The sequence below is a fragment of the Rattus rattus genome, chromosome 10 (genome assembly GCF_011064425.1).
Source record: "Rattus rattus isolate New Zealand chromosome 10, Rrattus_CSIRO_v1, whole genome shotgun sequence".
NCBI classification, from domain to species: Eukaryota; Metazoa; Chordata; class Mammalia; order Rodentia; family Muridae; genus Rattus; species Rattus rattus.
This window is the reverse complement of record NC_046163.1, coordinates 13,705,949-13,720,914: the sequence shown is the minus strand read 5'-3', so window position 1 is coordinate 13,720,914 and position 14,966 is coordinate 13,705,949. Positions and strand designations below refer to the sequence as shown.

Here is a 14,966-nt window from a genome sequence, read left to right as displayed (position 1 = left end):
GCTCTTTTAGTAGGATCTGATGATTTTTTTTGAATTTCCTCTGATTCTGTTGTTATGGCTCCCTTTTCATTTCTGATTTTGTTAATTTGGACACACACTCTGCGTCCTCTCATTAGTCTGGCTAAGGGTTTATCTATCTTGTTGATTTTCTCAAAGAACCGGCTTTTGGTTCTGTTGATTCTTTGTACAGTCCTTTTTTGTTTCTACTTGGTTGATTTCAGCTCTGAGTTTGATTATTTCCTGCCTTCTACTCCTCCTGGGTGTATTTGCTTCTTTTTGTTCTAGAGCTTTTAGTTGTGCTGTCAAGCTGCTGATATATGCTCTCTCCTGTTTCTTTCTGCAGGCACTCAGAGCTATGAGTTTTCCTTTTAGCACAGCTTTAATCGTGTCCCATAAGTTTGGGTATGTTTTACCTTAATTTTCAATAAATTCTAAAAGTCTTTAATTTCTTCCTTGACCAGGTTATCATTGAGTAGAGCATTGTTCAACTGCCATGCATATGTGGGCATTCTTCCCTTATTGTCAATGAAGATCAGCTTTAGCCTGTGGTGGTCTGATAGGATGTATGGGATTATTTCTATCTTTTTTTATCTATTGAGGCCTATTTTATGACCAATTATATGGTCAATTTTAGAGAAAGTACCAAGAGGTGGTAAGAAGAAGGTATATCCTTTTGTTTTAGGATAGAATGTTCTATAAATATGTTAAGTCCATTTGGTTCATACTTCTGTTAGTCTGTCTATGTTTCTGTTTAATTTCTGTTTCCATGATCTGTCCATTGATGAGAGTGGGGTGTTGAAATCTCCTACTATTATTGTGTGAGACGCAATGTGTGTTTGAGCTTTAGTAAGGTTTATTTTATGTATGTAAATACCCTTGTATTTGGAGCATAGATTGGTAGATTTTTCCTTTGGTGAATAAGAAGTGCCCTTCCTTATCTTTTTTGATGACTTTTGGTTGAAAATAGATTTTATTCGATATTAGAATGGCTACTTCAGTTTGCTTCTTCAGACCATTTGCTTGGAAAGTTATTTTCCAGACTTTAACTCTGAGGTAGTGTCTCTCTTTGTCTGAGGTGTGTTTCCTGTAGGCAGCAAAATGCTGGGTCCTCATTATGTATCCAGTTTGTTAATCTGTGTCTTTTTTGGGGGAGAGAATTGAGTCCATTGGTGTTGAGAGATGTTAAGGAATAGTGATTGTTGTTTCCTGTTATCTTCGTATTTGGATATGAGATTATATTTGTGTGCATGTCTTCTCTTTGTTTTGTTGCAAAACAATTAGTTTCTTGCTTTTTCTGGGGTGTAGCTTGCCTCCTTGTGTTGGGCTTTACCATTTATTATCCTTTGTAAGGCTGGATTTGTAGAAAGATATTGTGTAAATTTGGTTTTGTCATGGAATATCTAGGTTTCTCCATCTATGTTAATTGAGAGTTTTGCTGGACATAGTAATCTGGTTTCACATTTGTGTTCTCTTAGGGTCTGTATGACATCTGTCCAGGATCTTCTGGCTTTCATAGTCTCTGGTGAGAAGTCTGGTGTGATTCTGATAGGTCTGGCTTTATTTGTTTCTTGGCCTTTTTCCCTTACTGCTTTTAATATTCTTTCTTTGTTTTGTGCATTTGGTGTTTTGACTATTATGTGACAGGAGGAGTTTCTTTTCTGGTTCTATCTATTTGGAATTCTGTAGGCTTCTTGTATGTTTATGGGCATCTCTTTCTTTAGGTTAGGGAAGTTTTCTTCTATAATTTTGTTGAAGCTATTTACTGGTCCTTTGAGTTGGGAGTCTTCACTCTCTTCTATACCTATTATCCTTAGGTTTGATCTTCTCATTGAGTCCTGGATTTCCTGTATGTTTTAGTTCAGTAGCTTTTTCTGTTTTACATTATCTTTGACAGTTGTGTCAATGATTTCTATGGAATCTTCTGCTCCTGAGATTTTCTCTTCTATCTCTTGTATTTTGTTGGTGATGCTTGTATCTATGGCTCCTTGTCTCTTCCTTTGGTTTTCTATATCCAGGACTTGCCTCCCTTTGTGCTTTCTTTATTGTTTCTATTTCCATTTTCAATTCCTTCACCTGTTTGATTGTGTTTTCCTGTAATTCTTTCAGGGATTTTTGTGTTTCCTCTCTAAGGGCTTCTACTTGTTTACTTGTGCTTTCCTGCATTTCTCTAAGGGAGTTCTTTATGTCTTTCTTGAAGTCCTCCATCATCATGATCAAATCATGATTAAATCTAGATCATGATTAAATCTAGATCTTGCTTTTCTGGTGTGTTTGGATATTCAGTGTTTGCTTTGGTGGGAGAATTGGGCTCCGATGATGCCATGTAGTATTTGTTTCTGTTGCTTGGGTTTCTGTGCTTGCCTCTCGCCATCAGGTTATCTCTGGTGTTACCTTGTTCTGCTATTTCTGGCAGTGGTCCAAGCCATCTTCTAAGAAAGCATTAGTCCTGTTGTTATGTCTTGGGGGGGTCTTACAATGTGTGCATTTCCATAAGACAAGAGGTTTCCATGCCTATTCCCACCTACCTTATTTGAGTTCATTGTATTGGGAAATGTGTGTGTTATGCGTAGAAGCCTTGTCTGAGCTGCACTTTTCAGAGGGACACAATTCTATTCTTTTAAGGACATCACAGCCAAGGAGCAATGAGTAGCATCGTCCAGATAACCAAGATCCTAAATAATTGGCAGAGGTCTCTCTTGAGCTTCTATTGCCAGGGAATAGTGCTTCTGTGTTTATACCAATCTCCCCTACCTTGATGAGTCATTGGTCTTGACAGTGAGCAATAATGGCCTTAAATCTTACACCTCTTGGCTCTGTTCACCATGTCAACATTTTCCCATCTGCATGCCTCCACAGCAGGCATGCAAGTTGACTTAGACAAATGTTGATCTTTTGTGGGAAAAGTGTAAACCCTAGTGTATCTGCAGGTTCTCAAATGTTTATCCATGCCTTTAAATAACTTCCAGGCAGTTTTGCTTCTGATTATGCCTAAAATACTATTTCAGGGGCCTCGGAATGGTGAGAGTGTTCTCTTTCCTCTCTGATTAGACACTGCACGTTGCCACATTTAAGTAGAGTGCCCATAAACACATCAACTTCAACTTGCAAATCTGCTGTCTTGACTCAAGCCAGCATCTAATACAACTATGGGAGATGGTAGTTTTTTATTGAGAGTATGTTTTTCTCTTCAAGATATAGGAGATATTTAAGATAAAAGGAGGAAAAGGAAGGAAGGAGAGGGGGGAAAAAAGGAAGGAAAGCAGGCAGGTGCAGTGCATATTCCCTGTTTAATTAACAATATTGTCAAAGAAGTAAACTGCTTTTTGACTTAGAACTGAATTTCATCCTCATAAACATCCATAGATTAAAATCGCCATTGTGTCAAAAAGCATGTAACAATATGACTGACAGAGCATCACAACTTACAAGTCGTCCACGGTAGAATGTGGCTCGCTATATAAAGAGTAGTCTCAGAAAGGACCCAGATGAAAGATTTGAAGAATAATTCTTACAGGATGCTCATTGATCTTGTACCACAATAAAATTGAAAAATGTAAGCCAAACCATCTCAAGTTGGAGACCTGTCATTTGGCAGGTCTTCTGTGTTTGTACCAACATGCGATTGTGAATCTCAGGTATCTTCTGCTCTCCTGTAGCTTCAGATCCTACCCAGACCATTTGTAGATGACATTACCATTTCATGATGTCAAAAGATTGGATATCTCTGAAGGTTTTAACCATTTTCATGGACATTTATTAGTGAAATTATTATAGGGCGAGTCCTTACTGCTAAGGGATTTTGGTGAGTTGGGACTTGGTTGTTTATTCAGTTCAAGGGCCTATGCTCCATCACAGCAGAGGGGGGTGTGGCAGCTGGAGCCAGAGGACAGCTGGCACATTACATTCATAGTCACAAATCATGTAGAGTAAACAGGAAGTAGGGCTGGGCTTCTCAAGGCCCGCCCCCAGTGATGCACATCTTCCATCAAGGTGCAACCCCTAAAGATCACAGTGCTTTCCCAAATGGCATCACCAATTTAAATACATGAGGCTGTGGGGAACATTTTACATTTAAACTACAACAGGAAGCCATTAGAGTTTCCTTTTCCACAGTGTACTAGCTGTTTTGGGGTGTGTTTGAATTTTCTTTGGCTTAAGTGAGAGATGGCTGTGCCAGGTGGTGACATTCCATAAAGGAACAGTTTTTGCTGTCCAGGATCTCTGGGAAGAATTTGTACCCTTTATTAGAAGGGTATCAAGGAGATCTTCCACTCAGTCTGATGTCTCTTGACAGGAGATCTGGTACCTTTGATCAACACTGGTGGCAGTGAAGGCAATGTCAACACAGTAGGGGAGAAAGTCCTAGAAGACAGAACATATGGAATGCATCAGCCTCCTTGCCTCTGGCTGATAAGGGAGGCCCCTGCCTCCTCCTCAAATGCTAACGTGTACTCAAAGCTTGGGGACGAAGACAATGGCAAAAGAAAGACTGGGAATTTGATGAATGGTGCAGTACCCCCTGAGCCTCACCAGGCTGTCTTCATAGGATGTCCTGAGTGGGCTTAGGATTGGGATTTCCAGACTGCTCTGAGGATGGACTGAAGAAAGTGAGATGAAGAAAATGTCCTCTGATGAGATTAGGCTGTAAGCACATCCGTGAGGAGTTGAAGAGCAGTTCTGTCTTAATCACGAACTACAGTGGTTCTTATACCAAAGTGACAAGTGTGTGCAGGGAATATTCTGGGATTTTAGGATGTATCTGTGAGCAAACGGGGCACAGTCTCTGTCTGCACGCAACATGCTATCATAGTGGAGAAAAACGGGAGATAGTATAACATGCTCATACGTAATAAATACTTAGAGCAAAATGAAGAAAATAAGTCAAGAAAGTAGAGGCTGAGAACCTCTGTCAATAAATTTTAAATGTGTTTGATCTACCTATTTGTATTCATCTCCTATCAGTCAACTACCTATTATGTATGTATATATGCATGTATAGATATATGTATGCATGTATGTATGTATGTGTGTATGCATATATGTATGCATGTATGTATTTGTCTATCATCATCTGTCTGTCTGTCTATCTATCTATCTATCTATCTATCTCCACACCCCTTTCACTTAAAACTTTTCTGAGAGAGAGAGTCTTGCTAAGTTTTCAGTTGGGTCTTGATCTTGTCATTCTCCTAAGCAGTTTTAGTTTACACATAGGCTTGTGTCACAAGGCTTAACACATTTGCTTCAAATAAAATATTCTGACTAATAACAGTAGACTCTGATTCATGGGTCTTTGAGGGTCTTGCTCTCAACTGATTATGTCATAGAATATATATCTAAAGACAAAATGTAAGAGTGAGACTTTCTAAAATAACACAGTGAAATAAAATGAACATAGGAGGAAATTTCAACTAATTATTTTACTAGTTGTTCTCTTGCGGTAGGAAACAATCCATTGTTCCATTTTAGCTGTGATAAGATATTCGCTTGTTATCATCTTTAGACAAGGCAGTTCAGCTACATTTCTTTGAAGAAAACTGTAGATTAGAGATCACAGAAGACAGTACTGGAGTGTTGACTGTACCTCCATGAGTATCCTGATGGCTGGCTTTTTGGGTAGAATGGTCCATATCTGTTGGTAGAATTCATCTTGCAACATGCTCTGTCACCAGTAACAACCAGTCAGACATGTAAATCCCCAGTGGAATAAAGAACTAGATCCAGGTATAGCTCCAATCCTGGACCCCCATTTAAGGTGGAATAAAGCATTCCTCCAGCTGACACAAACATTGGCAGAACTCAGTTGTCCCCTGGAAATGGTCAGAAAAGTCTGTGTCCTGTGCCTTAAGGATAACTCGGAAGGGGCAACCTAGGAATGAGAGCTGCCTGAGTGATCAGCTGAGGCCTCTGAAGGAACAATTGGAGCTCCATTTGTGGCAATCACTGGTAGTTACTCCCCCAATTAAGTCATTGTCTTTACAGTACTGTTGCTGTCCTGCCAACCTTGGACCCTTAAGCTCTGCCTCTTGTATCCAGGTTGGTTCTCCCCTTGGAGGCTTTATGATAAGATTCAATGTTCCTGCCAATTGTTCGCCTTCTAGGTGAGAAAATAGGCAAGAATTCCATCCATTATCACCTCACTTGGCTGCCAGAACTTATTGCTGGGGGTGCTCCTCTCTCTCCCTCCATCTTGAGCTGCTGGATTCTTGAATCTCCATCTTTAAAGGTTCTGCCTTATTCTTTCCATCCACCAAACCTCAAATGCCACACCATCACACAACAATCCTGATGCTGCAGGCTGCACACAGCAGCCCTGGGGTAATTTTCTCATACATGTCGGTTAAGTTCACAGGCACACAGAGGTCCTCCAAGCATGAGGTCCTCTTACAAAAAGTTCAGCCATCATGATTTCAACCACGATATGTTCATGAAGTTTGGCTTAGATTTGAACTCCTGCCTTAGAAGTCAGAACTGGGTGGCTGGAGAGAGGACTCAGTGGTTAAGAGCACTGACTGCTCTTCCAGAGGTCCTGAGTTCAATTCCCAGCAACACATGGTGGCTCGCAACCATCCATAATGGGATCTGATACCTTCTTCTGGTGTGTTAGAAGTCAGTGACAGTATATTCATAGACATAAAATAAATCTTTAAAAAAAAAAAGAAGTCAGAACTGACTTACTCCACTCATCTTTAACTAGCCCTCCTTAGCATACTATCTACCAGAATTTCTATGCACAGCTGGTCTTAAGCTCTTTTGTGTTTACCTGGAGCATCACCCCACTGTAAGTGACATTGGGAGACTTTCTTCAGTTGTCTGTCTGTTTAAAATTACCCATGGCTCCTGTATGGATGGGTGAAGTTAGTTCATCCAAAGACTCGCACATCCCGTGTCTCCACAGTGCTCATTGTTTTCCCTCCAACAGTGTGTGGATTGCTGCCCTAAGGAATGTCTTCGTACTTTTCTAGGAGCTAGGTAACTGGATCTCCCTGAATGGAAATTGTCCTTCGAAGACTTTTTGGCATCCGAGTTCACTTTCAACTCTGCAAATCTTATTTTGGAAAAAAATGGTCATTTATAATATCAACATTTCTAGATCATGTTTTCAAGACAGCTACAGGCGCATGGAGCAGCTACATGCCAAGGCTGTCTACTTCTGATCTAACAGCCCCCTAGGTTGAAACCAGAGTGAGACTTGGAGACAGCGGCCAAGAGCCCCAAAACTCTTGGGGAATATTTATAATCCCCGAATTCAACCAAAATTGTTTCCACTCAAAATTAATACTTGGAAACAGATTTTAAAGCCCAAATTTAGATGCTGTCTACAGTCTTCTGGTCGGCTGTGGAGCCAGCTTTGTGAAATAAGAGCATTTGAAGCTGACTGAATGTAAAATTGATTGTCTTTTACATTGGACAAAGTATTTAAAGGGATGCGCTCTTTATCCGAGATCTTTCGTAGCAGGAGCCAGAATTGGCCGACATCCACAGCCAGGAAGGGTGGGTACTGGGCAGGCTTGCGGATTGAACCTTTGTTTACATACGTGAATCCTTTCTGGCTTAAGGAAGGGGCTCTGCTTAGTGAATAGTTAGGGCTCATATTTAGGGAGGTAATGCGATCCAGTGGAAGGCACTTGGCCTCGAAGCTAGAAAGCTCAATTTAAAGTGCTCCTTTATCAGTTCCAAGCTGTGCAATCTTGAATAAATCATTTAGCCTCTCCGTTTCTCCATAAATAAACGGAGGCCTACCAGTCCTGTTCTGCCTGCCTCTGAAGAGCTGATGAGAGGCAGGAAGAGCTGCCCCAATACCAGATGCATAGTTACTGTGTGCTGTTCCAGCATAAAAAATTCCCTGTTCAAATCTCAGCAGTCTTCGCTGGCCCAGATCAGGGCATCAGGCCTTGCGTAACACAGTGCTTTGATGTGAAGACAGAAACATAAACAGAAGCAAAATTGGTTGTCCAAAAATGAGCCCTGGTTATGAAATGAATTCTAATTAGGGCACCATCTTTGTCCTAATGCCAAGGGACTTTTCTCTCCCTCTCCTCCTCTCCCTCTCCTCCTCTCTCCTCCTCTCCCTCCTCCTCTCCCTCTCCTCCTCTCCCTCTCCTCCTCTCCCTCCTCCCCTCTCCTCCTCCCCTCTCCTCCTCTCCCTCTCCTCCTCTCCCTCCCTCCTCTCCCTCTCCTCTCTCCTCTTCTCCTCCCCTTCTCTCCTCTCCCTCCCATTTCTTCTCTTATCCCCTTCTTCCATTGCAGAGATTATCAAACGTAGCCACTCACAGCCAACTTAAGCCACTGAGCTGTCAATTATTCATATATTTCTGTATTCATGCATTTCACAAAATGTTATGAAGACGTGTAAAGATCCAGGCAATGTTCTATGTTAGGGTTGGCAATAACAGCCCCGAGTTTCAGATCATCAATAAATCTCACTTTAAATTTAAACTTACATTTAAATTGCCCACACATCAACAACCAAGGATTACTTTTTAATACTGTGTGGGCACAAACATTTTTGAAAATTTTATGGGATATATTTAGGCTTAAAAGTTGTCTGCTGTCCCTGAAATACAAGCGTGCTTGCGCATCTAACCTTTACACTTGCTTCGTCTCTCCATGCCACCTGTGTGTTGGGAATGGAGGGGCTGTTTCCTCAGGCACATATGCATCTCCTGGTAGGAGACAGATACAAGAACGTACAAGATGCATATCTCAGCTTGCAATAGCTGTAGCTAAAAGGTTTATTATTGAAAATATCTCGAGTCAAAAATGCGATTAGGGTGCAGAGGAGAAAACCTAGTCTGTAATGCGCCTGTAGCATGAACATAAGGACCTGAGCTGATCCACAGAACCCACACATGGGTGTGGTGTTGCACTCTGTAATACCAGTGCTGGAGATGTAGGTACAAGAGGATCCCTGGGACTTGCTGGAAAGACAGCCTGGGTGACTTGGTGAGGTTAGTGAGAAATGATATACCAAAAAAAAATTTGACTGGGGGATACCTGATGGTGATCTTTGTCCTGCATGCATCCTCTTCTCTCTCTCTCTCTCTCTCTCTCTCTCTCTCTCTCTCTCTCTCTCTCTCTCTCTGTGTGTGTGTGTGTGTGTGTGTGTGTGTGTGTGTGTGTGTGTGTGTGTGTGCATTTTCAAGAAAAATAAACAGTCTAGGACTGATGTGAGATCACAAGGCTGAAGATGATAGGCACAGACTTCCTACAAGACAATGAAGAATGACCATGGAAACCAGAGGTATGGTTGGCTCAGGCATGCAGTAGCCACCTCACTTCTCTAACTGGCCAGATCTATAGTTCAAGTTTTTGAGAGAAGCTAAATATTCATATTATTTCTTAGAAACCTTCTAAGGCTTGGCAGTCAGGCAGTGCTTCCAAATATGGTAGTGACCAAGGGAAATGTGCCAGTGGGATGGACCTAGACCATATGCTGTGAAGTAATGTCCTTCCAAAATGGAAACATTGCATCTTGAAGGGAGGGTCATTAAGGCTTAGGAAACAAACAACTTACAAGTTCCAGGAAATCCCCGAAACGTATAAGATTCATAAAAGCCACTCCTTCCTCAAATTATATAGGCAGCAAAAAAATTATTGGAAAGAAGAGACTCTAACCTGTGAAGGTGTCTGCAAGTTGTGCAGGGAGCTCCAGAGATGGAACTTTCATGAGTCTTCACCCAAACTATGTGAACTTTTGTGTGATAACACTGCCTCTGAGTCACCCATGTTCTGCAAGTAGTCCTAATAAACTGACTGGCTCACCAAGCTATAGTTGGGTGTAATCATTTCTCTTATCTGCTGTTGGTTTGCTTTATTTGGTATTGAATAGATATTTTTTCATAGCTCTCAGGTAATGTCACATGTGACATGGTCCACCAGTTTGCCACTGTGACGTAGATTTTAGGAAAATATCACAATTAACAAGGCCTTTGCTAAGTACTAGCTGGGAAAGGGGAATGACCTGAATGGTCTATGGCATAGTAGCATTTGCAACTGTCCTAAGCCACAGACTTGAACTACAGTCTGACTTACAGAGCTAATGACTTCAATAAGACTTAATTCTCCCCTGGCAGAGAGGAAAAGCAGACTGAGTATTTTTGTCAGGAATGACCATGTACGTTTGAATTTAAGCAATAAAGTGGTAAGTGTTTGGTGGGAATTCTGAATGGGAAATTTGTGGCTTCGGGAAATGTGATTCAAGAAAAAGCCAGCATTTTAGATAAAATTTCCAGTCACAAATTTGGGGGTTTGGGAACGTCCTTGGCTGTTTCCCTAGAGAATCTTTGAAAAGATTTCTGAATGTGAATAGGAAAAGAAAATATTCTAGCTAAAATCAGGACCAGCAAAAGGAAGGCAAAAAAAAGTCCACTTATTCCCGTATAGTGGCTCAGATCTCTTTTGAATGGGATATTCAAGCTGAAGCAACAACATTATAGGAAATATAAAACATGCTTAATAATGCTGTGTGATATATACTTTATGTGCATGTGTGCATGAGTGTATGTGTATGTGTATATGTGGTGGGCATGTGTATAATGCATATATGTGTGTGATGTGTGTGTTTGAGCTTGTGTGGGGGTCACAGGGCAACATTGGGTATTGTACCTCACCTTCAGCCTTTTTGAAACAGGGTCTCTCGCTCTCTGTTGCGTTCACTAAACCAGCCAGTCTGTGACCTTCAGGAGACTCTTGTGTTCACCTCTCCCAGCCAGACTGGGATTAGAGATATGCTCTCCCACCCTTGGCTTTACACAGCTTCTGGGGACCTAAACGGAGGCCCTCAGAACTGCAAGGCAAATACTTTAGCCCACTGGCCATCTCCCCAGCCTTTCTAATTGCTTCTGACTTATGATGCCTCAACCATATCTTTCTGGAAATCAAAGATAAAGGTATCTTGTCCCCAAGCTCTCAAAGTACGTCACACATATGGCTCTACTGGTTAGCATCAGCCTCAGCCTCTCCCTGACTTTGATTATAGTGATCTCTGTCTGATTTAACTCTTAATATCATTCTCAAAAAGAATATAATAAGAATAAGCATGTTGTGGGGGCAGGGAAGTGACTCAGTGAGTTAAAGGTTTGCTGCAAAAGCATGAGGACCTATGTTCATATATCCTTAGCACATATATCAAGCAAAGTGCAGTAGGATGATTTTGCAACCCACGTGTTTCTATAGAAGGATGGGCAAGGAGACAGGTGTACCTCTGGAAGCTGCTAGGCCAGACCATCTGAGGTGTGCAGTGGTGAACGGCAAGCTGTCTCAAACAACATGGGAGGTGAGTTTGTTATCTGATCACCACTTGTGTACTGTGGTATCTCTCTGTACACACACACACACACACACACACACACACACACACACACAGAGAGAGAGGGAGGGAGAGGGAGATAGAGACAGAGAGAGACAGGGTAAGAGAGAGAGGGAGAGAGGGAGAGAGAAGGAGAGAGAGGGAGAGAGAGGGAGAGAGAGGGAAATGGGGGGGAGAGACAGAGACAGAAACAGAAACAGAGACAGAGATCACTGGTCAGAAAAGCCAGTGCAAATGGTCTCATCTGTACCCCTTTCTCTGGAGAAGTTCTTGTGCCAGTCCTGCTTTATTCCTGTGTAAACAGAAGGGATAGTACAGATCTCATAATGACAGCATTATCTTGTGTCATGCCTGGTATGCAGTTGGCGCTCAGTCCCTGCTCCTCTCCCATTGTTTCCTTCCAATGTTAACCAAACCTCTGAAGTCCTGGAATCCAAATGGAGTGTGTCCAAATTCTCGTCATCTCTCCTAGAAGGCCAAAGGTGAGCTAATGGAGGATGACCTCAGAGTACCACCTCCAAATCCCAGGATTCCCTAGGTACGAATGCACACCGAGTATTTTTCTCCAGCAACCCTGACCCTTGCCACACTTAATAAATCAATTAGTGAGCATGGTCCATTTATTCTACAGACCTTGGCTTGTTTTCCATCTGCTCAGCCTAAGACAGTCTTGGCCCACGAGGGGCTGTCCATCCAGAGAAGTGCAGCCTTGTAAACAGAAAGTGCCATAAAGTATTACAAATATGTATTGGGTGGCAGATGTTGGAGCCAGCTCACCCTCACATCTGGAAAGAATATGCACTGTAAGATTTTCTGAGCAATGCCTTCCCCAAAAACCTCTGTAAAAGTGGTTAGCATTCTGAGTGTACAGAACATGGTGGTGTGCTACCAGTGCCCTGAGCCCTGCTGAAATCGACAACTGTGTTGGCAGCTTGGAGGGCCCCTCTCCTACTGTAACAGCAAGATGGGGATTCTAGAGAGAATTAGATTTTGTGTCTGGGTATTGTATAAACACATGACCCTATGAGAACTGCATTACATCAAAGGGTGGAAAACACAACAGCTGGCCTTGAAGAAAGAGGAGAGGAAGGGAAGCGAGGGACCCTCAGGCTGAAGAACTGGTTCTGTTTGGTGAGCTGAACACAGGGCTTCCCTCTGAATGGCCTCTGCCAGGCATGCTGCTCTCCTGGCTGACAGAGCTCGGAATGAATGGCCTGTGTACTCCTGTTTTCACACAGTCCATCAGCTCCAAATGAAAGGTTTGCGCTGCAGCCAGGAACAGAAAATGATGACTCTGCGTCACTCTGGGAAACGAGGATAATTTAAGCAGACCCCAGCCTCAGAGATCTCTCAATGTGCTATCCACCAGGGACCTCCCAGGACTGTTTGTCCTCAAGGCCCACCCACTGCTGCCAGCCCAGGTTTGCCCAGTCTAAGGAACTCCCAAGCTAGGGAATCCCTTGTCCATGAAAACATTTTTGTTACATGAATACTTGTGTGTTGTGGATTGGTTCTAATACTATTTGTGTTCATTTGGCTCCCAGAATCACACGGAAACTGCATAGTTGCCTGTAAGACGCTGAGGGGCCCTGCCTCCGGTTGGCTCTAATTGCTAAGCCAAGTTGCTAGTGGCCAATGGCTGGGCAGAGAGTCAGAGTTGGGACTTCAGATTTCCTAGGCAAAGGGACCATGAAGGAGAGTTTTTAGAATCTCCATGATGGGGAAACAGAAATGTCAAGCTTGAGAGCTTCAGAAGAGAAAGCATACGGTCAGGTAAGAATCCGGGCAAGAGTGTCCCCAGGGGTCAGTCCCCTGGTTAGCTCTGGGAATATTCAGGAATATTGGAGGGGAGGCATTAGCAACACGGAAATTGGGGCGTGGCCCAGACATTGAGCTGCTTTGTGCATATTAAAAATAAGCGGTCCCCAGCTCCGAAAAAAAGAACCAAAAAAAAAAAATTTGCTCTCTCTCTCTCTCTCTCTCTCTCTCTCTCTCTCTCTCTCTCTCTGTGTGTGTGTGTGTGTGTGTGTGTGTGTGTGTGTGTGTGTGTGTGTGTGAATGTGGCCACACCCAGAGGACATGTGCCGAGAAGTCAGAGGACAATTTTAGTTCACAGTCCTGGAGTTGCACCTTTCTTGAGTCAGGATCTCTGGCTGTTTGCTGCTGTATGTGTCAGGCTAGCTGTACTACAAGCTGCTGGGGGTTCTATCTCCATTCCCTCCCTTTCCAAAGAAGCATTGCAATTACAAAGGCATGCTATTGTGCCCAACTTTGTGTGACTTGGTGGGATTTGAAGTCAGTTCCTCATACTAGTGTGACAAGTGCTTTAAGCACTGAGTCATCTCCCTAGCCTTAGTGTATTAATTTGGTTTGTTGTTGTTGTTTTAACAGTGTTCACCAACCTCTCACTTCATACATGGTATATTACTCCCCCTTCCCTCATTTTCTTCTTATCTTAGTACTATTCTAATGAAATTGTTGGTTAGGCCAATAGCTATTATGTGCAATGTTTCCACTCACTGGAAGGAACAAGTGGATGTCCTGAGTGAATCTGTGTTGTTCACATGGGCACAGTCAGGGCAAGGACCTGGATCCCACAGAAGAGCAGAGCCTTCTCTGGGTGAGGCTCAGAGGGATGGAAAAGCCTTCCTTGGGACAGAGTGTGAATACTAACAGCGTGTGCAGAAAATGTCCATTTTAGCTTCTTCTCTGCCCCCAGGTAAAACATCTTGAAGACTACTCCAGATACTGTCCCTAATGAGATTGGCTCAACCTGTCTGCATGTTCAGATGTATATAATAACCCTGTCTATGTGGTCAGATGTATATAATAATCCTGTCTATATAGCCAGATGTATATAATAATCCTGTCTGAGTGTTCAGATGTCCGTAATATTGCTGCCCCCTTGCTTAGTTCTATGTAATAACCCCACCTCCTTATTCAGGTGTATGGAATAATCCCACTGCCCTGTTCAACTATATATAATGAGCACTCTATGGATAATAAACATGCTGAGATTCCATAACCCTTCCTCCTGGTTCAGGCATATGGAATAATCCTGCCTTGCTGTTCAACAGTGTACAATAAATGTGCTGTGCTCTCATAGCCCCACCTCCCTGTTCACTGTATGCTGATCCTCCCTCCCTGTTCAACTGGATATAATAAACATTCTGAGCTTCTGAGGTGGGGCAGTTTCTCCATCTGAGAGCCCAGGCTACTTGATACCAGCTTTCCTGTGTACATGTGTCTGCCTGCCGTCTATCTATCTATCTATCTATCTATCTATCTATCTATCTATCTATCTATCTATCTATCTATCTATCTATCTCCAGTGACAGGGGTCTTACTATGTAGCCCTGGCTGACTGGGAACTCACATAGACCTGCCTGCCTCTGCCTCCCAAATGCTTCAGTTGAAGGCATGTATTACTGCGCCCAGCACCTTCATCAAGCTTCTTAATTTTAGTGGAAATAGCACAGCCTCTTGAATTCATTTCCTTGGTTCAGTGTGTCATTTTATCCCTTTACTTTCAGTAGCATTCTCAAACACTCTCTTTCTATGCCATGAGTCAGTCCCACGTTTTCCTTGAAGACCTAGCCGTCCTACTCCCTTCCCTCTGAGTAAGTGTGGTACAGAATAGGCATCGGATCTGCTG

The 14,966-nt window shown here is 42.6% G+C and overlaps 1 long non-coding RNA gene across 1 annotated transcript in view; it reads right to left on the bottom strand.

Annotated features, from left to right (window-relative positions):
• Positions 1-3,725: 3,725 nt before the first annotated feature.
• Positions 3,726-14,966, bottom strand: part of LOC116911248 — a 32,641-nt gene continuing 21,400 nt past the window's right edge. Inside the window, exon 2 of the long non-coding RNA XR_004389319.1 lies at positions 3,726-4,362. This is a non-coding gene — a long non-coding RNA (uncharacterized LOC116911248). The remainder of the gene's footprint in view (positions 4,363-14,966) is intronic.